This window comes from Strix uralensis, unplaced genomic scaffold (assembly GCF_047716275.1).
Source record: "Strix uralensis isolate ZFMK-TIS-50842 unplaced genomic scaffold, bStrUra1 scaffold_94, whole genome shotgun sequence".
NCBI lineage: Eukaryota > Metazoa > Chordata > Aves > Strigiformes > Strigidae > Strix > Strix uralensis.
Window position 1 is genome coordinate 369,189 of NW_027436741.1, and position 27,024 is coordinate 396,212.

Consider the following 27,024-nt stretch of genomic DNA (forward strand, 5'->3'; position numbering starts at 1 on the left):
CCATGTCACTATGGGGGCCATGTCACAGTGGGCAGCAGGTCAATGGTGGCCATGTCACTATGGGGGCTATGTCACATTGGGCAGCAGGTCAGTGTTGGCCATGTCACTGTGAGGTCATGTCACAGTGTGCAGCAGGTCAGTGGTGGCCATGTCACAGCGAGCAACAGGCCACTGGTTGCCATGTCACTGTGGGGGCTATGTCACAGTGGGCAGCAGGTCAGTGGTGGCCATGTCACTATGGGGGCCATGTCACAGTGGGCAGCAGGTCAGTGTTGGCCATGTCACTGTGAGGTCATGTCACAGTGAGCAACAGGCCACTGGTTGCCATGTCACTGTGGGGGCTATGTCACAGTGGACAGCAGGTCAGTGGTGGCCATGTCACTATGGGGGCCATGTCACAGTGGGCAGCAGTTCAGTGGTGGCCATGTCACAGTGAGCAACAGGCCACTGGTTGCCATGTCACAATGGGGGCTATGTCACAGTGGGCAGCAGGTCAGTGGTGGCCATGTCACTATGGGGGCCATGTCACAGTGGGCAGCAGGTCAGTAGTGGCCACGTCACTGTGGGGCCATGTCACAGTGTGCAGCAGGTCAGTGATGGCCATGTCACAGTGAGCAACAGGCCACTGGTTGCCATGTCACTGTGGGGGCTATGTCACAGTGGGCAGCAGGTCAGTGGTGGCCATGTCACTATGGGGGCCATGTCACAGTGGGCAGCAGGTCAGTGGTGGCCATGTCACTATGGGGGCCATGTCACAGTGGGCAGCAGGTCAGTGCTGGCAGTGTCACTATGGTGGCCATGTCACAGTGTGCAGCAGGTCAGTGGTGGCCATGTCACTATGGGGGCTATGTCACATTGGGCAGCAGGTGAGTGGTGGCCATGTCACTGTGAGGTCATGTCACAGTGAGCAACAGGCCACTGGTTGCCATGTCACTGTGGGGGCTATGTCACAGTGGGCAGCAGGTCAGTGGTGGCCATGTCACTATGGGGGCCATGTCACAGTGGGCAGCAGGTCAGTTGTGACCAAGTCACTGTGGTGGTATGTCACAGTGGTCAGCGGGTCAGTAGTGGCCATGTCACTGTTGGGGCCATGTCACAGTGGGCAGCAGGTCAGTGCTGGCCATGTCATTATGGGGGCCATGTCACAGTGGACAGCAGGTCAGTAGTGGCCAGGTCACTGTGAGGCTATGTCACAGTGGGCAGCAGGTCCGTGGTGGCCATGTCACTATAGGGGCCATGTCACAGTGGGCAGAAGGTCAGTAGTGGCCACGTCACTGTGAGCAACAGGCCACTGGTTGCCATGTCACTGTGGGGGCTATGTCACAGTGCGCAGCAGGTCAGAGTTGGCCATGTCACTATGGGGGCCATGTCACAGTGTGCAGCAGGTCAGTGGTGGCCATGTCACTGTGGGGGCCATGTCACAGTGGGCAGCAGGTCAGTAGTAGCCACGTCACTGTGGGGCCATGTCACAGTGTGCAGCAGGTCAGTGATGGCCATGTCACAGTGAGCAACAGGCCACTGGTTGCCATGTCACTGTTGGGTCTATGTCACAGTGGGCAGGAGGTCAGTGCTGGCCATGTCACTATGGGGGCCATGTCACAGTGGGCAGCAGGTCAGTGGTGGCCATGTCACTATGGGGACTATGTCACATTGGGCAGCAGGTCAGTGGTGGCCATGTCACTGTGAGGTCATGTCACAGTGTGCAGCAGCTCAGTGGTGGCCATGTCACAGTGAGCAACAGGCCACTGGTTGCCATGTCACGGTGGGGGCTATGTCACAGTGGGCAGCAGGTCAGTGGTGGCCATGTCACTATGGGGGCCATGTCACAGTGGGCAGCAGGTCAGTGCTGGCCATGTCACTATGGGGGCCATGTCACAGTGGGCAGCAGGTCAGTAGTGGCCACGTCACTGTGGGGCCATGTCACAGTGTGCAGCAGGTCAGTGATGGCCATGTCACAGTGAGCAACAGGCCACTGGTTGCCATGTCACTGTGGGGGCTATGTCATAGTGGGCAGCAGGTCAGTGCTGGCCATGTCACTATGGGGGCCAGGTCACAGTGGGCAGCAGGTCAATGGTCGCCATGTCACTATGGGGGCTATGTCACATTGGGCAGCAGGTCAGTGTTGGCCATGTCACTGTGAGGTCATGTCACAGTGTGCAGCAGGTCAGTGGTGGCCATGTCACAGCGAGCAACAGGCACTGGTTACCATGTCACTGTGGGGGCTATGTCACAGTGGGCAGCAGGTCAGTAGTGCCCAAGTCACTGTGGGGCTATGTCACAGTGGTCAGCGGGTCAGTGGTGGCCATGTCACAGTGAGCAACAGGGAACTGGTTGCCATGTCACTGTGGGGGCTATGTCACAGCGGGCAGCAGGTCAGTGGTGGCCATGTCAGTATGGGGGCCATGTCACAGTGGGCAGCAGGTCGGTGGTGGCCATGTCACTGTGGGGGCCATGTCACAGTGGGCAGCAGGTCAGTGCTGGCCATGTCACTGTGAGCAACAGGCCACTGGTTGCCGTGTCACTGTGGGTGCTATGTCAGAGTGGCCAGCAGGTCAGTGGTGGCCATGTCACTATGGGGGCCATGTCACAGTGGGCAGCAGGTCAGTGGTGACCAAGTCACTGTGGGGCTATGTCACATTGGGCAGCAGGTCAGTGTTGGCCATGTCACTGTGAGGTCATGTCACAGTGTGCAGCAGGTCAGTGGTGGCCATGTCACAGCGAGCAACAGGCACTGGTTACCATGTCACTGTGGGGGCTATGTCACAGTGGGCAGCAGGTCAGTGGTGGCCATGTCACTATGGGGGCCATGTCACAGTGGGCAGCAGGTCAGTGGTGGCCATGTCACTATGGCGGCCATGTCACAGTGGGCAGCAGGTCAGTGGTGGCCATGTCACTGTGGGGGCTATGTCACAGTGGGCAGCAGGTCAATGGTGGCCATGTCACTATGGGGGCTATGTCACATTGGGCAGCAGGTCAGTGTTGGCCATGTCACTGTGAGGTCATGTCACAGTGTGCAGCAGGTCAGTGGTGGCCATGTCACAGCGAGCAACAGGCCACTGGTTGCCATGTCACTGTGGGGGCTATGTCACAGTGGGCAGCAGGTCAGTGGTGGCCATGTCACTATGGGGGCCATGTCACAGTGGGCAGCAGGTCAGTGGTGGCCATGTCACTATGGGGGCCATGTCACAGTGGGCAGTATTTCAGTGGTGGCCATGTCACAGTAAGCAACAGGCCACTGGTTGCCATGTCACAATGGGGGCTATGTCACAGTGGGCAGCAGGTCAGTGGTGGCCACGTCACTGTGGGGCCATGTCACAGTGTGCAGCAGGTCAGTGATGGCCATGTCACAGTGAGCAACAGGCCACTGGTTGCCATGTCACTGTGGGGGCTATGTCACAGTGGGCAGCAGGTCAGTGGTGGCCATGTCACTATGGGGGCCATGTCACAGTGGGCAGCAGGTCAGTGGTGGCCATGTCACTATGGGGGCCATTGCACAGTGGGCAGCAGGTCAGTAGTGGCCATGTCACTGTGGGGCCATGTCACAGTGTGCAGCAGGTCAGTGCTGGCAGTGTCACTATGGTGGCCATGTCACAGTGTGCAGCAGGTCACTGGTGGCCATGTCACTATGGGGGCTATGTTACATTGGGCAGCAGGTCAGTGGTGGCCATGTCACTGTGAGGTCATGTCACAGTGAGCAACAGGCCACTGGTTGTCATGTCACTGTGGGGGCTATGTCACAGTGGGCAGCAGGTCAGTGGTGGCCATGTCACTATGGGGGCCATGTCACAGTGGGCAGCAGGTCAGTTGTGACCAAGTCACTGTGGTGGTATGTCACAGTGGTCAGCGGGTCAGTAGTGGCCATGTCACTGTTGGGGCCATGTCACAGTGGGCAGCAGGTCAGTGCTGGCCATGTCACTATGGGGGCCATGTCACAGTGGACAGCAGGTCAGTAGTGGCCACGTCACTGTGGGGCTATGTCACAGTGGGCAGAAGGTCAGTAGTGGCCATGTCACTGTGAGCAACAGGCCACTGGTTGCCATGTCACTGTGGGGTCTATGTCACAGTGGGCAGCAGGTCACTGGTGGCCATGTCACTATGGGGGCCATGTCACAGTGGGCAGCAGGTCAGTGGTGGCCATGTCACTGTGAGGTCATGTCACAGTGTGCAGCAGCTCAGTGGTGGCCATGTCACAGTGAGCAACAGGCCACTGGTTGCCATGTCACTGTGGGGGCTATGTCACAGTGCGCAGCAGGTCAGAGTTGGCCATGTCACTATGGGGGCCATGTCACAGTGTGCAGCAGGTCAGTGGTGGCCATGTCACTATGGGGGCCATGTCACAGTGGGCAGCAGGTCAGTAGTAGCCACGTCACTGTGGGGCCATATCACAGTGTGCAGCAGGTCAGTGATGGCCATGTCACAGTGAGCAACAGGCCACTGGTTGCCATGTCACTGTGGGGGCTATGTCACAGTGGGCAGGAGGTCAGTGCTGGCCATGTCACTATGGGGGCCATGTCACAGTGGGCAGCAGGTCAATGGTCGCCATGTCACTATGGGGGCTAGGTGACAGTGGGCAGCAGGTCAGTGGTGGCCATGTCACTGTGAGGTCATGTCACAGTGTGCAGCAGGTCAGTGATGGCCATGTCACAGTGAGCAACAGGCCACTGGTTGCCATGTGACTGTGGGGGCTATGTCACAGTGGGCAGCAGGTCAGTGGTGGCCATGTCACTATGGTGGCCATGTCACATTGGGCACGACGTCAGTAGTGGCCACGTCACTGTGGGGCCATGTCACAGTGTGCAGCAGGTCAGTGATGGCCATGTCACAGTGAGCAACAGGCCACTGGTTGCCATGTCACTTTGGGGGCTATGTCACAGTGGGCAGCAGGTCAGTGGTGGCCATGTCACTATGGGGGCCATGTAACAGTGGGCAGCAGGTCAGTGGTGGCCATGTCACTTTGAGGTCATGTCACAGTGTGCAGCAGGTCAGTGGTGGCCATGTCACAGTGAGCAACAGGCCACTGGTTGCCATGTCACTGTGGGGGCTATGTCACAGTGGGCAGCAGGTCAGAGTTGGCCATGTCACTATGGGGGTCATGTCACAGTGTGCAGCAGGTCAGTGGTGGCCATGTCACTATGGGGGCCATGTCACAGTGGGCAGCAGGTCAGTAGTAGCCACGTCACTGTGGGGCCATGTCACAGTGTGCAGCAGGTCAGTGATGGCCATGTCACAGTGAGCAACAGGCCACTGGTTGCCATGTCACTGTGGGGGCTATGTCACAGTGGGCAGCATGTCAGTGGTGGCCATGTCACTATGGGGGCCATGTCACAGTGGGCAGCAGGTCAATGGTGGCCATGTCACTATGGGGGCTAGGTCACAGTGGACAGCAGGTCAGTGGTGGCCATGTCACTGTGAGGTCATGTCACAGTGTGCAGCAGGTCAGTGGTGGCCATGTCACAGTGAGCAACAGGCCACTGGTTGCCATGTCACTGTGGGGTCTATGTCACAGTGGGCAGCAGGTCAGTGGTGGCCATGTCACTATGGGGGCCATGTCACAGTGGGCAGCAGGTCAGTAGTGGCCACGTCACGGTGGGGCCATGTCACAGTGTGCAGCAGGTCAGTGATGGCCATGTCACAGTGAGCAACAGGCCACTGGTTGCCATGTCACTGTTGGGGCTATGTCACATTGGGCAGCAGGTCAGTGCTGGCCGTGTCACTATGGTGGCCATGTCAAAGTGGGCAGCAGGTCAATGGTGGCCATGTCACTATGGGGGCTATGTCACATTGGGCAGCAGGTCAGTGGTGGCCATGTCACTGTGAGCTCATGTCACAGTGTGCAGCAAGTCAGTGGTAGCCATGTCACAGTGAGCAACAGGCCACTGGTTGCCATGTCACTGTGGGGGCTATGTCACAGTGCGCAGCAGGTCAGTGCATGCCATATCACTATGGGGGCCATGTCACAGTGGGCAGCAGGTCAGTGGTTGCCATGTCACTGTGGGGCCAAGTCACAGTGTGCAGCAGGTCAGTGATGGCCATGTCACAGTGAGTAACAGGCCACTGGTTGCCATGTCACTGTGGGGTCTATGTCACAGTGGGCAGCAGGTCAGTGGTGGCCATGTCACTATGGGGGCCATGTCACAGTGGGCAGCAGGTCAGTAGTGGCCACGTCACGGTGGGGCCATGTCACAGTGTGCAGCAGGTCAGTGATGGCCATGTCACAGTGAGCAACAGGCCACTGGTTGCCATGTCACTGCTGGGTCTATGTCACAGTGGGCAGGAGGTCAGTGCTGGCCATGTCACTATGGGGGCCATGTCACAGTGGGCAGCAGGTCAGTGGTGGCCATGTCACTATGGGGGCCATGTCACAGTGGGCAGCAGTTCAGTGGTGGCCATGTCACTATGGGGGCCATGTCACAGTGGACAGCAGGTCAGTAGTGGCCACGTCACTGTGGGGCCATGTCACAGTGTGCAGCAGGTCAGTGATGGCCATGTCACAGTGAGCAACAGGCCACTGGTTGCCATGTCACTGTGGGGGCTATGTCACAGTGGGCAGCATGTCAGTGGTGGCCATGTCACTATGGGGGCCATGTCACAGTGGGCAGCAGGTCAATGGTGGCCATGTCACTATGGGGGCTAGGTCACAGTGGACAGCAGGTCAGTGGTGGCCATGTCACTGTGAGGTCATGTCACAGTGTGCAGCAGGTCAGTGGTGGCCATGTCACAGTGAGCAACAGGCCACTGGTTGCCATGTCACTGTGGGGTCTATGTCACAGTGGGCAGCAGGTCAGTGGTGGCCATGTCAATATGGGGGCCATGTCACAGTGGGCAGCAGGTCAGTAGTGGCCACGTCACGGTGGGGCCATGTCACAGTGTGCAGCAGGTCAGTGATGGCCATGTCACAGTGAGCAACAGGCCACTGGTTGCCATGTCACTGTTGGGTCTATGTCACAGTGGGCAGGAGGTCAGTGCTGGCCATGTCACTATGGGGGCCATGTCACAGTGGGCAGCTGGTCAGTGGTGGCCATGTCACTATGGGGGCCATGTCACAGTGGGCAGCAGGTCAGTGGTGGCCATGTCACTATGGGGGCCATGTCACAGTGGACAGCAGGTCAGTAGTGGCCACGTCACTGTGGGGCCATGTCACAGTGTGCAGCAGGTCAGTGATGGCCATGTCACAGTGAGCAACAGGCCACTGGTTGCCATGTCACTGTGGGGGCTATGTCACATTGGGCAGCAGGTCAGTGCTGGCCGTGTCACTATGGTGGCCATGTCAAAGTGGGCAGCAGGTCAATGGTGGCCATGTCACTATGGGGGCTATGTCACATTGGGCAGCAGGTCAGTGGTGGCCATGTCACTGTGAGCTCATGTCACAGTGTGCAGCAAGTCAGTGGTAGCCATGTCACAGTGAGCAACAGGCCACTGGTTGCCATGTCACTGTGGGGGCTATGTCACAGTGCGCAGCAGGTCAGTGCATGCCATATCACTATGGGGGCCATGTCACAGTGGGCAGCAGGTCAGTGGTTGCCATGTCACTGTGGGGCCAAGTCACAGTGTGCAGCAGGTCAGTGATGGCCATGTCACAGTGAGTAACAGGCCACTGGTTGCCATGTCACTGTTGGGTCTATGTTCCAGTGGGCAGCAGGTCAGTGGTGGCCATGTCACTATGGGGGCCATGTCACAGTGGGCAGCAGGTCAGTGGTGGCCATGTCACTATGGGGGCTATGTCACATTGGGCAGCAGGTCAGTGGTGGCCATGTCACTGTGAGGTCATGTCACAGTGGGCAGCAGGTCAGTAGTGGCCATGTCACTATGGGGGCTATGTCACATTGGGCAGCAGGTCAGTGGTGGCCATGTCACTATGGGGGCTATGTCACATTGGGCAGCAGGTCAGTGGTGGCCATGTCACTATGGGGGCTATGTCACAGTGTGCAGCAGGTCAGTGGTAGCCATGTCACAGTGAGCAACAGGCCACTGGTTGCCATGTCACTGTGGGGGCTATGTCACAGTGGGCAGCAGGTCAGTGCAGGCAATATCACTATGGGGGCCATGTCACAGTGGGCAGCAGGTCAGTAGTGGCCATGTCACTGTGGGGCCAAGTCACAGTGTGCAGCAGGTCAGTGATGGCCATGTCACAGTGAGTAACAGGCCACTGGTTGCCATGTCACTGTTGGGTCTATGTTCCAGTGGGCAGCAGGTCAGTGCTGGCCATGTCACTATGGTGGCCATGTCACAGTGGGCAGCAGGTCAGTGGTGGCCATGTCACTATGGGGGCTATGTCACATTGGGCAGCAGGTCAGTGGTGGCCATGTCACTGTGAGGTCATGTCACAGTGTGCAGCAGGTCAGTGGTGGCAATGTCACAGTGTGCAACGGGGCACTGCTTGCCATGTCACTGTGGGGGCTATGTCACAGTGGGCAGGAGGTCAGTGCTGGCCATGTCACTATGGGGGCCATGTCACAGTGGGCAGCAGGTCAGTGGTGGCCATGTCACTATGGGGGCCATGTCACAGTGGACAGCAGGTCAGTAGTGGCCACGTCACTGTGGGGCTATGTCACAGTGGGCAGCAGGTCAGTGGTGGCCATGTCACTATGGGGGCCATGTCACAGTGGGCAGCAGGTCAGTAGTGGCCATGTCACTGTGAGGTCATGTCACGGTGTGCAACAGGTCAGTGGTGGCCATGTCACAGTGAGCAACAGGCCACTGGTTGCCATGTCACTGTGGGGGCTATGTCACAGTGGGCAGCAGGTCAGTGCAGGCCATATCACTATGGGGGCCATGTCACAGTGGGCAGCAGGTCAGTGGTTGCCATGTCACTGTGGGGCCAAGTCACAGTGTGCAGCAGGTCAGTGATGGCCATGTCACAGTGAGTAACAGGCCACTGGTTGCCATGTCACTGTTGGGTCTATGTTCCAGTGGGCAGCAGGTCAGTGCTGGCCATGTCACTATGGGGGCCATGTCACAGTGGGCAGCAGGTCAGTGGTGGCCATGTCACTATGGGGGCTATGTCACAGTGGGCAGCAGGTCAGTCGTGGCCATGTCACTATGGGGGCTATGTCACATTGGGCAGCAGGTCAGTGGTGGCCATGTCACTGTGAGGTCATGTCACAGTGGGCAGCAGGTCAGTAGTGGCCATGTCACTATGGGGGCTACGTCACATTGGGCAGCAGGTCAGTGGTGGCCATGTCACTATGGGGGCAATGTCACATTGGGCAGCAGGTCAGTGGTGGCCATGTCACTATGGGGGCTATGTCACAGTGTGCAGCAGTTCAGTGGTAGCCATGTCACAGTGAGCAACAGGCCACTGGTTGCCATGTCACTGTGGGGGCTATGTCACAGTGGGCAGCAGGTCAGTGCAGGCCATATCACTATGGGGGCCATGTCACAGTGGGCAGCAGGTCAGTAGTGGCCATGTCACTGTGGGGCCAAGTCACAGTGTGCAGCAGGTCAGTGATGGCCATGTCACAGTGAGTAACAGGCCACTGGTTGCCATGTCACTGTTGGGTCTATGTTCCAGTGGGCAGCAGGTCAGTGCTGGCCATGTCACTATGGTGGCCATGTCACAGTGGGCAGCAGGTCAGTGGTGGCCATGTCACTATGGGGGCTATGTCACATTGGGCAGCAGGTCAGTGGTGGCCATGTCACTGTGAGGTCATGTTACAGTGTGCAGCAGGTCAGTGGTGGCCATGTCACAGTGAGCAACGGGCCACTGGTTGCCATGTCACTGTGGGGGCTATGTCACAGTGCGCAGCAGGTCAGAGTTGGCCATGTCACTATGGGGGCCATGTCACAGTGTGCAGCAGGTCAGTGGTGGCCATGTCACTATGGGGGCCATGTCACAGTGGGCAGCAGGTCAGTAGTAGCCACGTCAATGTGGGGCCATGTCACAGTGTGCAGCAGGTCAGTGATGGCCATGTCACAGTGAGCAACAGGCCACTGGTTGCCATGTCACTGTTGGGTCTATGTCACAGTGGGCAGGAGGTTAGTGCTGGCCATGTCACTATGGGGGCCATGTCACAGTGGGCAGCAGGTCAGTGGTGGCCATGTCACTATGGGGACTATGTCACATTGGGCAGCAGGTCAGTGGTGGCCATGTCACTGTGAGGTCATGTCACAGTGTGCAGCAGGTCAGTGGTGGCCATGTCACAGTGAGCAACAGGCCACTGGTTGCCATGTCACGGTGGGGGCTATGTCACAGTGGGCAGCAGGTCAGTGGTGGCCATGTCACTATGGGGGCCATGTCACAGTGGGCAGCAGGTCAGTGGTGGCCATGTCACTATGGGGGCCATGTCACAGTGGACAGCAGGTCAGTAGTGGCCACGTCACTGTGGGGCCATGTCACAGTGTGCAGCAGGTCAGTGATGGCCATGTCACAGTGAGCAACAGGCCACTGGTTGCCATGTCACTGTGGGGGCTATGTCAAATTGGGCAGCAGGTCAGTGCTGGCCGTGTCACTATGGTGGCCATGTCAAAGTGGGCAGCAGGTCAATGGTGGCCATGTCACTATGGGGGCTATGTCACATTGGGCAGCAGGTCAGTGGTAGCCATGTCACTGTGAGCTCATGTCACAGTGAGCAACAGGCCACTGGTTGCCATGTCACTGTGGGGGCTATGTCACAGTGGGCAGCAGGTCACTGGTGGCCATGTCACTATGGGGGCTAGGTCACAGTGGACAGCAGGCCAGTGGTGGCCATGTCACTGTGAGGTCATGTCACAGTGGGCAGCAGGTCAGTGGTGGCCATGTCACAGTGAGCAACAGGCCACTGGTTGCCATGTCACTGTGGGGTCTATGTCACAGTGGGCAGCAGGTCAGTGGTGGCCATGTCACTATGGGGGCCATGTCACAGTGGGCAACAGGTCAGTGATGCCCAAGTCACTGTGGGGCTATGTCACAGTGGGCAGCAGGTCAGTGGTGGCCATGTCACTGTTGGGCCCATGTCACAGTGGGCAGCAGGTCAGTGGTGGCCATGTCACTATGGATGCCATGTCACAGTGAGCAGCAGGTCAGTAGTGGCCACGTCACTGTGGGGCTATGTCACAGTGTGCAGCAGGTCAGTGATGGCCATGTCACAGTGAGCAACAGGCCACTGGTTGCCATGTCACTGTGGGGGCTATGTCACAGTGGGCAGCAGGTCAGTTTTGGCCATGTCACTATGGGGCCCATGTCACAGTGGGCAGCAGTTCAATGGTGGCCATGTCACTATGGGGGCTAGGTCACAGTGGACAGCAGGTCAGTGGTGGCCATGTCACTGTGAGGTCATGTCACAGTGTGCAGAAGGTCAGTGGTGGCCATGTCACAGTGAGCAACAGGCCACTGGTTGCCATGTCACTGTGGGGGCTATGTCACAGTGGGCAGCAGGTCAGTGGTGGCCATGTCACTATGGGGGCCATGTCACAGTGGGCAGCAGGTCAGTGGTGCCCAAGTCACTGTGGGGCTATGTCACAGTGGGCAGCAGGTCAGTGGTGGCCATGTCACTGTGGGGCCATGTCACAGTGTGCAGCAGGTCAGTGATGGCCATGTCACAGTGAGCAACAGGCCACTGGTTGCCATGTCACTGTTGGGTCTATGTCACAGTGGGCAGGAGGTCAGTGGTGGCCATGTCACTATGGGGACTATGTCACATTGGGCAGCAGGTCAGTGGTGGCCATGTCACTGTGAGGTCATGTCACAGTGTGCAGCAGGTCAGTGGTGGCCATGTCAGAGTGAGCAACAGGCCACTGGTTGCCATGTCACGGTGGGGGCTATGTCACAGTGGGCAGCAGGTCAGTGGTGGCCATGTCACTATGGGGGCCATGTCACAGTGGGCAGCAGGTCAGTGGTGGCCACGTCACTATGGGGGCCATGTCACAGTGGACAGCAGGTCAGTAGTGGCCACGTCACTGTGGGGCCATGTCACAGTGTGCAGCAGGTCAGTGATGGCCATGTCACAGTGAGCAACAGGCCACTGGTTGCCATGTCACTGTGGGGGCTATGTCACATTGGGCAGCAGGTCAGTGCTGGCCGTGTCACTATGGTGGCCATGTCAAATTGGACAGCAGGTTAATGGTGGCCATGTCACTGTGAGCTCATGTCACAGTGAGCAACAGGCCACTGGTTGCCATGTCAGTGTGGGGGCTATGTCAGAGTGGGCAGCAGGTCAGTGGTGGCCATGTCACTATGGGGGCCATGTCACAGTGGGCAGCAGGTCAGTAGTGGCCACGTCACTGTGGGGCCATGTCACAGTGTGCAGGAGGTCAGTGGTGGCCATGTCACAGTGAGGAACAGGCCACTGGTTGCCATGTCACTGTGGGGGCTATGTCACAGTGGGCAGCAGGTCAGTGGTGCCCATGTCACTATGGGGGCCATGTCACAGTGGGCAGCAGGTCACTGGTGCCCAAGTCACTGTGGGGCTATGTCACAGTGGGCAGCAGGTCAGTGGTGGCCATGTCACTATGGGGGCCATGTCACAGTGGGCAGCAGGTCAGTAGTGGCCACGTCACTGTGGGGCCATGTCACAGTGTGCAGCAAGTAAGTGATGGCCATGTCACAGTGAGCAACAGGCCACTGGTTGCCATGTCACTGTGGGGGCTATGTCACATTGGGCAGCATTTCAGTGGTGGCCATGTCACTGTGAGGTCATGTCACAGTGTGCAGCAGGTCAGTGGTGGCCATGTCACAGTGAGCAACAGGCCACTGTTTGCCATGTCACTGTGGGGGCTATGTCACAGTGGGCAGCAGGTCAGTGGTGGCCATGTCGCTATGGGGGCCATGTCACAGTGGGCAGCAGGTCAGTGGTGCCCAAGTCACTGTGGGGCTATGTCACAGTCGTCAGCGGGTCAGTAGTGGCCATGTCACTGTTGGGGCCATGTCACAGTGGGCAGCAGGTCAATGGTCGCCATGTCACTATGGGGGCTAGGTCACAGTGGGCAGCAGGTCAGTGGTGGCCATGTCACTGTGAGGTCATGTCACAGTGTGCAGCAGGTCAGTGATGGCCATATCACAGTGAGCAACAGGCCACTGGTTGCCATGTGACTGTGGGGGCTATGTCACAGTGGGCAGCAGGTCAGTGGTGGCCATGTCACTATGGGAGCCATGTCACAGTGGGCAGCATGTCAGTGGTGCCCAAGTCACTGTGGGGCTATGTCAGTGGGCAGCAGGTCAGTGGTGGCCATGTCACTATGGGGGCCATGTCACATTTGACAGCACGTCAGTAGTGGCCACGTCACTGTGGGGCCATGTCACAGTGTGCAGCAGGTCAGTGATGGCCATGTCACAGTGAGCAACAGGCCACTGGTTGCCATGTCACTGAGGGGGCTATGTCACAGTGGGCAGCAGGTCAGTGGTGGCCATGTCACTATGGGGGCCATGTCACAGTGGGCAGCAGGTCAGTGGTGCCCAAGTCACTGTGGGGCTATGTCACAGTGGTCAGCGAGTCAGTGGTGTCCATGTCACTGTTGGGGCCATGTCACAGTGGGCAGCAGGTCAGTGGTGGCCATGTCACTATGGGGGCCATGTAACAGTGGGCAGCAGGTCAGTAGTGGCCACGTCACTGTGCGGCCATGTCACAGTGTGCAGCAGGTCAGTGATGGCCATGTCACAGTGAGCAACAGGCCACTGGTTGCCATGTCACTGTGGGGGCTATGTCACAGTCGGCAGCAGGTCAATTTTGGCCATGTCACTATGGGGGCCATGTCACAGTGGGCAGCAGGTCAGTGGTGGCCATGTCACTATGGGGGCTATGTCACATTGGGCAGCAGGTCAGTGGTGGCCATGTCACTGTGAGATCATGTCACAGTGAGCAACAGGCCACTGGTTGCCATGTCACTGTGGGGGCTATGTCACAGTGGGCAGCAGCTCAGTTGTGGCCATGTCTCTATGGGGGCCATGTCACAGTGGGCAGCAGGTCAGTGGTGGCCATGTCACTATGGGGGCCATGTCACAGTGGGCAGCAGGTCAGTGATGGCCATGTCACAGTGAGGAACAGGCCACTGGTTGCCATGTCACTGTGGGGGCTATGTCACAGTGGGCAGCAGGTCAGTGGTGGCCATGTCACTATGGGGGCCATGTCACAGTGGGCAGCAGGTCAGTGGTGCCCAAGTCACTGTGGGGCTATGTCACAGTGGGCAGCAGGTCAGTGGTGGCCTTGTCACTATGGGGGCCATGTCACAGTGTGCAGCAGGTCAGTGATGGCCATGTCACTATGGGGGCCATGTCACAGTGGGCAGCAGGTCAATGGTGGCCATGTCACTATGGGGGCTAGGTCACAGTGGGCAGCAGGTCAATGGTGGCCATGTCACAGTGAGCAACAGGCCACTGGTTGCCATGTCACTGTGGGGCTATGTCACAGCGGGCAGCAGGTCAGTGGTGGCCATGTCACTATGGGGGCCATGTCACAGTGGGCATCAGGTCAGTGATGGCCATGTCACAGTGAGCAACAGGCCACTGGTTGCCATGTCACTGTGGGGGCTATGTCACATTGGGCAGCAGGTCAGTGCTGGCCGTGTCACTATGGTGGCCATGTCAAAGTGGGCAGCATGTCAGTGATGGCCATGTCACTATGGGGGCTATGTCACATTGGGCAGCAGGTCAGTGCTGGCCGTGTCACTATGGGGGCCATGTCACAGTGGGCAGCAGGTCGGTGGTGGCCATGTCACTGTGGGGCCATGTCACAGTGTGCAGCAGATCAGTGATGGCCATGTCACAGTGAGTAACAGGCCACTGGTTGCCATGTCACAGTGGGGGCTATGTCACAGTGGGCAGCAGGTCAGTGCTGGCCATGTCACTACGGGGGCCATGTCACAGTGGGCAGCAGGTCAGTTGTGGCCATGTCACTATGGCGGCCATGTCACAGTGGGCAGAAGGTCAGTAGTGGCGACGTCACTGTGGGGCCATGTCACAGTGTGCAGCAGGTAAGTGATGGCCATGTCACAGTGAGCAACAGGCCACTGGTCGCCATGTCACTGTGGGGGCTATGTCACAGTGGGCAGCAGTTCAGTGGTGGCCATGTCACAGTGGGTAGCAGGTCAGTGGTGGCCATGTTACTGTTTGGGACATGTCAGAGTGGGGAGCAGGTCAGTGGTAGCCATGTCACTGTGGGGCCATGTCACAGTGGGCAGCAGGTCAGTTGTGGCCATGTCACTATGGGGGCCATGTCACAGTGGGCAGCAGGTCAGTGGTGGCCATGTCACTATGGGGGCCATGTCACAGTGGGCAGCAGGTCAGTGGTGCCCAAGTCACTGTGGGGCTATGTCACAGTGGGCAGCAGGTCAGTGGTGGCCATGTCACTATGGGGGCCATGTCACAGTGGGCAGCAGGTCAGTAGTGGCCACGTCGCTGTGGGGGCCATGTCACAGTGGGCAGCAGGTCAGTAGTGGCCACGTCACTGTGGGGCCATGTCACAGTGTGCAGCAGGTCAGTGATGGCCATGTCACAGTGAGCAACAGGCCACTGGTTGCCATGTCACTGTGGGGGCTATGTCACAGTGGGCAGCAGGTCAGTGGTGGCCATGTCACTATGGGGGCCATGTCACAGTGGGCAGCAGGTCAGTGGTGCCCAAGTCACTGTGGGGCTATGTCACAGTGGGCAGCAGGTCAGTGGTGGCCATGTCACTATGGGGGCCATGTCACAGTGGGCAGCAGGTCAGTAGTGGCCACGTCACTGTGGGGCCATGTCACAGTGTGCAGCAGGTAAGTGATGGCCATGTCACAGTGAGCAACAGGCCACTGGTCGCCATGTCACTGTGGGGGCTATGTCACAGTGGGCAGCAGGTCAGTGGTGGCCATGTCACTATGGGGGCCATGTCACAGTGGGCAGCAGGTCAGTGGTGCCCAAGTCACTGTGGGGCTATGTCACAGTGGTCAGCGGGTCAGTAGTGGCCATGTCACTATGGGGGCTATGTCACAGTTAGCAGCAGGTCAGTAGTGGCCACGTCACTGTGGGGCCATGTCACAGTGTGCAGCATGTCAGTGATGGCCATGTCACAGTGAGAAACAGGGCACTGGTTGCCATGTCACTGTGAGGACTATGTCACAGTGGGCAGCAGGTCAGTGGTGGCCATGTCACTATGGGGGCCATGTCACAGTGAGCAACAGGCCACTGGTTGCCATGTCACTGTGGGGGCTATGTCACAGTGGGCAGCAGGTCAGTGGTGGCCATGTCACTATGGGGGCCATGTCACAGTGGGCAGCAGGTCAGTGGTGGCCATGTCACTATGGGGGCTATGTCACATTGGGCAGCAGGTCAGTGGTGGCCATGTCACTGTGAGGTCATGTCACAGTGTGCAGCAGGTCAGTGGTTGCCATGTCACAGTGAGCAACAGGCCACTGATTGCCATGTCACTGTGGGGGCCATGTCACAGTGGGCAGCAGGTCAGTAGTGGCCACGTCACTGTGGGGCCATGTCACAGTGGGCAGCAGGTCAGTGATGGCCATGTCACAGTGAGCAACAGGCCACTGGTTGCCATGTCACTGTGGGGGCTATGTCACAGTGGGCAGCAGGTCAGTGGTGGCCATGTCACTATGGGGGCCATGTCACAGTGGGCAGCAGATCAGTGGTGCCCAAGTCACTGTGGGGCTATGTCACAGTGGTCAGCGGGTCAGTAGTGGCCATGTCACTGTTGGGGCCATGTCACAGTGGGCAGCAGGTCAGTAGTGGCCATGTCACTATGGGGGCCATGTCACAGTGGGCAGCAGGTCAGTACTGGCCACGTCACTGTTGGGGCCATGTCACAGTGGGCAGCAGGTCAGTGGTGGCCATGTCACTATGGGGGCCATGTCACAGTGGGCAGCAGGTCAATGGTGGCCATGTCACTATGGGGGCTATGTGACATTGGGCAGCAGGTAAATGGTGGCCATGTCACTGTGAGGTCATATCACAGTGTGCAGCAGGTCAGTGATGGCCATGTCACAGTGAGCAACAGGCCACTGGTTGCCATGTCACTGTGGGGGCTATGTCACAGTGGGCAGCAGGTCAGTGGTGGCCATGTCACTATGGGGGCCATGTCACAGTGGGCAGCATGTCAGTTGTGCCCAAGTCACTGTGGTGCTATGTCACAGTGGTCAGCAGGTCAGTAGTGGCCATGTCACTGTGGGGGCCATGTCACAGTGGGCAGCAGGTCAGTGGTGGCCATGTCACTATGGGGGCCATGTCACAGTGTGCAGCAGGTCAGTGATGGCCATGTCACAGTGAGCAATAGGCCACTGGTTGCCATGTCACTGTGGGGGCTATGTCACAGTGGGCAGCAGGTCAGTGGTGGCCATGTCACTATGGGGGCCATGTCACAGTGGGCAGCAGGTCAGTGGTGCCCAAGTCACTGTGGGGCTATGTCACAGTGGGCAGCAGGTCAGTGGTGGCCATGTCACTATGGGGGCCATGTCACAGTGGGCAGCAGGTCAGTGGTGCCCAAGTCACTGTGGGGCTATGTCACAGTGGTCAGCGTGTCAGTGGTGGCCATGTCACTGTTGGGGCCATGTCACAGTGGGCAGCAGGTCAGTGGTGGCCATGTCACTATGGGGGCCATGTCACAGTGTGCAGCATGTCAGTGGTGGCCATGTCACTATGGGGACCATGTCACAGTGGGCAGCAGGTCAGTAGTGGCCACGTCACTGTGGGGCCATGTCACAGTGTGCAGCAGGTCAGTAGTGGCCACGTCACTGTGGGGCCATGTCACAGTGAGCAGCAGGTCAGTGCTGGCCATGTCACTATGGGGGCCATGTCACAGTGAGCAGCAGGTCAATGTTGGCCATGTCACTATGGGGGCTATGTCACATTGGGCAGCAGGTCAGTGGTGGCCATGTCACTGTGAGGTCATGTCACAGTGTGCAGCAGGTCAGTGGTGGCCATGTCACAGTGAGCAACAGGCCACTGGTTGCCATGTCACTGTGGGGGCTATGTCACAGTGGGCAGCAGGTCAGTGGTGGCCATGTCACTATGGGGCCATGTCAGAGTGGGCAGCAGGTCAGTGGTGGCCATGTCTCTATGTGGGCCATGTCACAGTGGGCAGCAGGTCAGTAGTGGCCACGTCACTGTGGGGCCATGTCACAGTGTGCAGCAGGTCAGTGATGGCCATGTCACAGTGAGCAACAGGCCACTGGTTGCCATGTCACTGTGGGGGCTATGTCACAGTGGGCAGCAGGTCAGTGGTGGCCATGTCACTATGGGGGCCATGTTACAGTGGGCAGCAGGTCAATGGTGGCCATGTCACTATGGGGACTCTGTCACAGTGGGCAGCTGGTCAGTGGTGGCCATGTCACTGTGAGGTCATGTCACAGTGTGCATCAGGTCAGTGATGGCCATGTCACAGTGAGCAACAGGCCACTGGTTGCCATGTCACTGTGGGGCTATGTCACAGCGGGCAGCAGGTCAGTGGTGGCCATGTCACTATGGGGGCCATGTCACAGTGGGCATCAGGTCAGTGATGGCCATGTCACAGTGAGCAACAGGCCACTGGTTGCCATGTCACTGTGGGGGCTATGTCACAGTGGGCAGCAGGTCAGTGGTGGCCATGTCACTATGGGGGCCATGTCACAGTGGGCAGCAGGTCAGTGGTGCCCAAGTCACTGTGGGGCTATGTCACAGTGGGCAGCAGGTCAGTGGTGGCCATGTCACTATGGGGGCCATGTCACAGTGGGCAGCAGGTCAGTAGTGGCCACGTCACTGTGGGGCCATGTCACAGTGTGCAGCAGGTAAGTGATGGCCATGTCACAGTGAGCAACAGGCCACTGGTCGCCATGTCACTGTGGGGGCTATGTCACAGTGGGCAGCAGGTCAGTGGTGGCCATGTCACTATGGGGGCCATGTCACAGTGGGCAGCAGGTCAGTGGTGCCCAAGTCACTGTGGGGCTATGTCACAGTGGTCAGCGGGTCAGTAGTGGCCATGTCACTATGGGGGCTATGTCACAGTTAGCAGCAGGTCAGTAGTGGCCACGTCACTGTGGGGCCATGTCACAGTGTGCAGCATGTCAGTGATGGCCATGTCAGAGTGAGAAACAGGGCACTGGTTGCCATGTCACTGTGAGGACTATGTCACAGTGGGCAGCAGGTCAGTGGTGGCCATGTCACTATGGGGGCCATGTCACAGTGAGCAACAGGCCACTGGTTGCCATGTCACTGTGGGGGCTATGTCACAGTGGGCAGCAGGTCAGTGGTGGCCATGTCACTATGGGGGCCATGTCACAGTGGGCAGCAGGTCAGTGGTGGCCATGTCACTATGGGGGCTATGTCACATTGGGCAGCAGGTCAGTGGTGGCCATGTCACTGTGAGGTCATGTCACAGTGTGCAGCAGGTCAGTGGTTGCCATGTCACAGTGAGCAACAGGCCACTGATTGCCATGTCACTGTGGGGGCTATGTCACAGTGGGCAGCAGGTCAGTGGTGGCCATGTCACTATGGCGGCCATGTCACAGTGGGCAGCAGGTCAGTAGTGGCCACGTCACTGTGGGGCCATGTCACAGTGGGCAGCAGGTCAGTGATGGCCATGTCACAGTGAGCAACAGGCCATTGGTTGCCATGTCACTGTGGGGGCTATGTCACAGTGGGCAGCAGGTCAGTGGTGGCCATGTCACTATGGGGGCCATGTCACAGTGGGCAGCAGATCAGTGGTGCCCAAGTCACTGTGGGGCTATGTCACAGTGGTCAGCGGGTCAGTAGTGGCCATGTCACTGTTGGGGCCATGTCACAGTGGGCAGCAGGTCAGTAGTGGCCATGTCACTATGGGGGCCATGTCACAGTGGGCAGCAGGTCAGTACTGGCCACGTCACTGTTGGGGCCATGTCACAGTGGGCAGCAGGTCAGTGGTGGCCATGTCACTATGGGGGCCATGTCACAGTGGGCAGCAGGTCAATGGTGGCCATGTCACTATGGGGGCTATGTGACATTGGGCAGCAGGTAAATGGTGGCCATGTCACTGTGAGGTCATATCACAGTGTGCAGCAGGTCAGTGATGGCCATGTCACAGTGAGCAACAGGCCACTGGTTGCCATGTCACTGTGGGGGCTATGTCACAGTGGGCAGCAGGTCAGTGGTGGCCATGTCACTATGGGGGCCATGTCATAGTGGGCAGCATGTCAGTTGTGCCCAAGTCACTGTGGTGCTATGTCACAGTGGTCAGCAGGTCAGTAGTGGCCATGTCACTGTGGGGGCCATGTCACAGTGGGCAGCAGGTCAGTGGTGGCCATGTCACTATGGGGGCCATGTCACAGTGTGCAGCAGGTCAGTGATGGCCATGTCACAGTGAGCAATAGGCCACTGGTTGCCATGTCACTGTGGGGGCTATGTCACAGTGGGCAGCAGGTCAGTGGTGGCCATGTCACTATGGGGGCCATGTCACAGTGGGCAGCAGGTCAGTGGTGCCCAAGTCACTGTGGGGCTATGTCACAGTGGGCAGCAGGTCAGTGGTGGCCATGTCACTATGGGGGCCATGTCACAGTGGGCAGCAGGTCAGTGGTGCCCAAGTCACTGTGGGGCTATGTCACAGTGGTCAGCGTGTCAGTGGTGGCCATGTCACTGTTGGGGCCATGTCACAGTGGGCAGCAGGTCAGTGGTGGCCATGTCACTATGGGGGCCATGTCACAGTGTGCAGCATGTCAGTGGTGGCCATGTCACTATGGGGACCATGTCACAGTGGGCAGCAGGTCAGTAGTGGCCACGTCACTGTGGGGCCATGTCACAGTGTGCAGCAGGTCAGTAGTGGCCACGTCACTGTGGGGCCATGTCACAGTGAGCAGCAGGTCAGTGCTGGCCATGTCACTATGGGGGCCATGTCACAGTGAGCAGCAGGTCAATGTTGGCCATGTCACTATGGGGGCTATGTCACATTGGGCAGCAGGTCAGTGGTGGCCATGTCACTGTGAGGTCATGTCACAGTGTGCAGCAGGTCAGTGGTGGCCATGTCACAGTGAGCAACAGGCCACTGGTTGCCATGTCACTGTGGGGGCTATGTCACAGTGGGCAGCAGGTCAGTGGTGGCCATGTCACTATGGGGCCATGTCACAGTGGGCAACAGGTCAGTGGTGGCCATGTCTCTATGTGGGCCATGTCACAGTGGGCAGCAGGTCAGTAGTGGCCACGTCACTGTGGGGCCATGTCACAGTGTGCAGCAGGTCAGTGATGGCCATGTCACAGTGAGCAACAGGCCACTGGTTGCCATGTCACTGTGGGGGCTATGTCACAGTGGGCAGCAGGTCAGTGGTGGCCATGTCACTATGGGGGCCATGTTACAGTGGGCAGCAGGTCAATGGTGGCCATGTCACTATGGGGACTCTGTCACAGTGGGCAGCTGGTCAGTGGTGGCCATGTCACTGTGAGGTCATGTCACAGTGTGCATCAGGTCAGTGATGGCCATGTCACAGTGAGCAACAGGCCACTGGTTGCCATGTCACTGTGGGGCTATGTCACAGCGGGCAGCAGGTCAGTGGTGGCCATGTCACTATGGGGGCCATGTCACAGTGGGCATCAGGTCAGTGATGGCCATGTCACAGTGAGCAACAGGCCACTGGTTGCCATGTCACTGTGGGGGCTATGTCACATTGGGCAGCAGGTCAGTTGTGGCCATGTCACTATGGCGGCCATGTCACAGTGGGCAGAAGGTCAGTAGTGGCGACGTCACTGTGGGGCCATGTCACAGTGTGCAGCATGTCAGTGATGGCCATGTCACAGTGAGAAACAGGCCACTGGTTGCCATGTCACTGTGAGGACTATGTCACAGTGGGCAGCAGGTCAGTGGTGGCCATGTCACTATGGGGGCCATGTCACAGTGAGCAACAGGCCACTGGTTGCCATGTCACTGTGGGGGCTATGTCACAGTGGGCAGCAGGTCAGTGGTGGCCATGTCACTATGGGGGCCATGTCACAGTGGGCAGCAGGTCAGTGGTGCCCAAGTCACTGTGGGGCTATGTCACAGTGGTCAGCGTGTCAGTGGTGGCCATGTCACTGTTGGGGCCATGTCACAGTGGGCAGCAGGTCAGTGGTGGCCATGTCACTATGGGGGCCATGTCACAGTGTGCAGCAGGTCAGTGGTGGCCATGTCACTATGGGGACCATGTCACAGTGGGCAGCAGGTCAGTAGTGGCCACGTCACTGTGGGGCCATGTCACAGTGTGCAGCAGGTCAGTGGTGGCCATGTCACTATGGGGGCCATGTCACAGTGGGCAGCAGGTCAATGGTGGCCATGTCACTATGGGGGCTATGTCACATTGGGCAGCAGGTCAGTGGTGGCCATGTCACTGTGACGTCATGTCACAGTGTGCAGCAGGTCAGTGGTGGCCATGTCACAGTGAGCAACAGGCCACTGGTTGCCATGTCACTATGGGGGCTATGTCACAGTGGGCAGCAGGTCAGTGGTGGCCATGTCACTATGGGGGCCATGTCATAGTGGGCAGCAGGTCAGTAGTGGCCACGGCACTGTGGGGCCATGTCACAGTGTGCAGCAGGTCAGTGATAGCCATGTCAGAGTGAGCAACAAGCCACTGGTTGCCATGTCACTGTGGAGGCTATGTCACAGTGGGCAGCAGGTCAGTGGTGGCCATGTCACTATGGGGGCCATGTCACAGTGGGCAGCAGGTCCGTTGTGGCCATGTCACTATGGGGGCTATGTCACATTGGGCAGCACGTCAGTGGTGGCCATGTCACTGTGAGGTCATGTCACAGTGTGCAGCAGGTCAGTGATGGCCATGTCACAGTGAGCAACAGGCCACTGGTTGCCATGTCACTGTGGGGGCTATGTCACAGTGGGCAGCAGGTCAGTGGTAGCCATGTCACTATGGGGGCCATGTCACAGTGGGCAGCAGGTCAGTAGTGGCCACGTCACTGTGGGGCCATGTCACAGTGTGCAGCAGGTCAGTGATGGCCATGTCACAGTGAGTAACAGGCCACTGGTTGCCATGTCACTGTGGGGGCTATGTCACAGTGGGCAGCAGGTCAGTGGTGGCCATGTCACTATGGGGGCCATGTCACAGTGGGCAGCAGGTCAGTGGTGGCCATGTCACTATGGGGGCTATGACACATTGGGCAGCAGGTCAGTGGTGGCCATGTCACTGTGAGGTCATGTCACAGTGGGCAGGAAGTCAGTGGTGGCCATGTCACAGTGAGCAACAGGCCACTGATTGCCATGTCACTGTGGGGACTATGTCACAGTGGGCAGCAGGTCAGTGCTGGCCATGTCACTACGGGGGCCATGTCACAGTGGGCAGCAGGTCAGTGGTGGCCATGTCACTATGGGGGCAAGGTCACAGTGGGCAGTAGGTCAGTAGTGGCCACGTCACTCTGGGGCCATGTCACAGTGGGCAGCAGGTTAGTTGTGGCCACGTCACTGTGGGGCCATGTCACAGTGTGCAGCAGGTCAGTGAAGGACATGTCACAGTGAGCAACAGGCCACTGGTTGCCATGTCACTGTGGGGGCTATGTCACAGTGGGCAACAGGTCAGTGGTGGCCATGTCACTATGGGGGCCATGTCACAGTGGGCAGTAGATCAGTGGTGGCCATGTCACTATGGGGGCCATGTCACAGTGGGCAGCAGGTCAGTGGTGGCCCAAGTCACTGTGGGGCTATGTCACAGTGGGCAGAAGGTCAGTGGTGGCCATGTCACTATGGGGGCCATGTCACAGTGGGCAGCAGGTCAGTAGTGGCCACGTCATAGTGGGGCCATGTCACAGTGTGCAGCAGGTCAGTGATGGCCATGTCACAGTGAGAAACAGGCCACTGGTTGCCATGTCACTGTGAGGACTATGTCACAGTGGGCAGCAGGTCAGTGGTGGCCATGTCACTATGGGGGCCATGTCACAGTGAGCAACAGGCCACTGGTTGCCATGTCACTGTGGGGGCTATGTCACAGTGGGCAGCAGGTCAGTGGTGGCCATGTCACTATGGGGGCCATGTCACAGTGGGCAGCAGGTCAGTGGTGGCCATGTCACTATGGGGGCTATGTCACATTGGGCAGCAGGTCCGTTGTGGCCATGTCACTATGGGGGCTATGTCACATTGGGCAGCACGTCAGTGGTGGCCATGTCACTGTGAGGTCATGTCACAGTGTGCAGCAGGTCAGTGATGGCCATGTCACAGTGAGCAACAGGCCACTGGTTGCCATGTCACTGTGGGGGCTATGTCACAGTGGGCAGCAGGTCAGTGGTAGCCATGTCACTATGGGGGCCATGTCACAGTGGGCAGCAGGTCAGTAGTGGCCACGTCACTGTGGGGCCATGTCACAGTGTGCAGCAGTTCAGTGATGGACATGTCACAATGAGTAACAGGCCACTGGTTGCCATGTCACTGTGGGGGCTATGTCATAGTGGGCAGCAGGTCAGTGGTGGCCATGTCACTATGGGGGCCATGTCACAGTGGGCAGCAGGTCAGTGGTGGCCATGTCACTATGGGGGCTATGTCACATTGGGCAGCAGGTCAGTGGTGGCCATGTCACTGTGAGGTCATGTCACAGTGGGCAGCAAGTCAGTGGTGGCCATGTCACAGTGAGCAACAGGCCACTGATTGCCATGTCACTGTGGGGGCTATGTCACAGTGGGCAGCAGGTCAGTGCTGGCCATGTCACTACGGGGGCCATGTCACAGTGGGCAGCAGGTCAGTGGTGGCCATGTCACTATGGGGGCAAGGTCACAGTGGGCAGTAGGTCAGTAGTGGCCACGTCATTGTGGGGCCATGTCACAGTGTGCAGCAGGTCAGTGATGGCCATGTCACAGTGAGCAACAGGCCACTGGTTGCCATGTCACTGTGGGGGCTATGTCACAGTGGGCAGCAGGTCAGTGGTGGCCATGTCACTATGGGGGCCATGTCACAGTGGGCAGCAGGTTAGTTGTGGCCACGTCACTGTGGGGCCATGTCACAGTGTGCAGCAGGTCAGTGAAGGACATGTCACAGTGAGCAACAGGCCACTGGTTGCCATGTCACTGTGGGGGCTATGTCACAGTGGGCAGCAGGTCAGTGGTGGCCATGTCACTATGGGGGCCATGTCACAGTGCGCAGTAGATCAGTGGTGGCCATGTCACTATGGGGGCCATGTCACAGTGGGCAGCAGGTCAGTGGTGCCCAAGTCACTGTGGGGCTATGTCACAGTGGGCAGAAGGTCAGTGGTGGCCATGTCACTATGGGGGCCATGTCACAGTGGGCAGCAGATCAGTGGTGCCCAAGTCACTGTGGGGCTATGTCACAGTCGTCAGAGGGTCAGTAGTGGCCATGTCACTGTTGGGGCCATGTCACAGTGGGCAGCAGGTCCGTGGTGGCCATGTCACTATGGGGGTCATGTCACAGTGTGCAGCAGGTCAGTGATAGCCATGTCAGAGTGAGCAACAAGCCACTGGTTGCCATGTCACTGTGGGGGCTATGTCACAGTGGGCAGCAGGTCAGTGCTGGCCATGTCACTATGGGGCCATGACACAGTGGGCAGCAGGTCAGTGGTGGCCATGTCACTATGGGGGCTATGTCACATTGGGCAGCAGGTCAGTGGTGGCCATGTCACTGTGAGGTCATGTCACAGTGTGCAGCAGGTCAGTGGTGGCCATGTCACAGTGAGCAACAGGCCACTGATTGCCATGTCACTGTGGGGACTATGTCACAGTGGGCAGCAGGTCAGTGCTGGACATGTCACTACGGGGGCCATGTCACAGTGGGCAGCAGGTCAGTGGTGGCCATGTCACTATGGGGGCTAGGTCACAGTGGGCAGCAGGTCAGTAGTGGCCACGTCACTGTGGGGCCATGTCACAGTGTGCAGCAGGTCAGTGACGGCCATGTCACAGTGAGCAACAGGCCACTGGTTGCCATGTCACTGTGGGGGCTATGTCACAGTGGGCAGCAGGTCAGTGGTGGCCATGTCACTATGGGGGCCATGTCACAGTGGGCAGCAGGTTAGTTGTGGCCACGTCACTGTGGGGCCATGTCACAGTGTGCAGCAGATCAGTGATGGACATGTCACATTGAGCAACAGGCCACTGGTTGCCATGTCACTGTGGGGGCTATGTCACAGTGGGCAGCAGGTCAGTTGTGGCCATGTCACTATGGGGGCCATGTCACAGTGGGCAGCAGATCAGTGGTGGCCATGTCACTATGGGGGCCATGTCACAGTGGGCAGCAGGTCAGTGGTGCCCAAGTCACTGTGGGGCTATGTCACAGTGGGCAGAAGGTCAGTGGTGGCCATGTCACTATGGGGGCCAAGTCACAATGGGCAGCAGGTCAGTAGTGGCCACATCACTGTGGGGCCATGTCACAGTGTGCAGCAGGTCAGTGATGGCCATGTCACAGTGAGCAACAGGCCAGTGGTTGCCATGTCACTGTGGAGGCTATGTCACAGTGGGCAGCAGGTCAGTGGTGGCCATGTCACTATGGGTGCCATGTTACAGAGGGCAGCAGGTTAATTGGGGCCATGTCACTATGGGGACTATGTCACAGTGGGCAGCAGGTCAGTGGTGGCCATGTCACTGTGAGGTCATGTCACAGTGGGCATCAGGTCAGTGGTGGCCATGTCACAGTGAGCAACAGGCTACTGGTTGCCATGTCACTGTGGGGGCTATGTCACAGTGGGCAGCAGGTCAGTGGTGGCCATGTCACTATGGGGGCCATGTCACAGTGGGCAGCAGGTCAGTAGTGGCCACGTCACTGTGGGGCCATGTCGCAGTGTGCAGCAGGTCAGTGATGGCCATGTCACAGTGAGCAACAGGCCACTGGCTGCCATGTCACTGTGGGGGCTATGTCATAGTGGGCAGCAGGTCAGTGCTGGCCATGTCACTATGGGGACCATGTCACAGTGGGCAGCAGGTCAGTAGTGGCCACGTCACTGTGGGGCCATGTCACAGTGTGCAGCAGGTCAGTGATGGCCATGTCACAGTGAGTAACAGGCCACTGGTTGCCATGTCACTGTGGGGGCTATGTCACAGTGGGCAGCAGGTCAGTGGTGGCCATGTCACTATGGGGGCCATGTCACAGTGGGCAGCAGGTCAGTGGTGGCCATGTCACTGTGAGGTCATGTCACAGTGGGCAGCAGGTCAGTGGTGGCAATGTCACAGTGAGCAACAGGCCAGTGATTGCCATGTCACTGTGGGGCCATGTCACA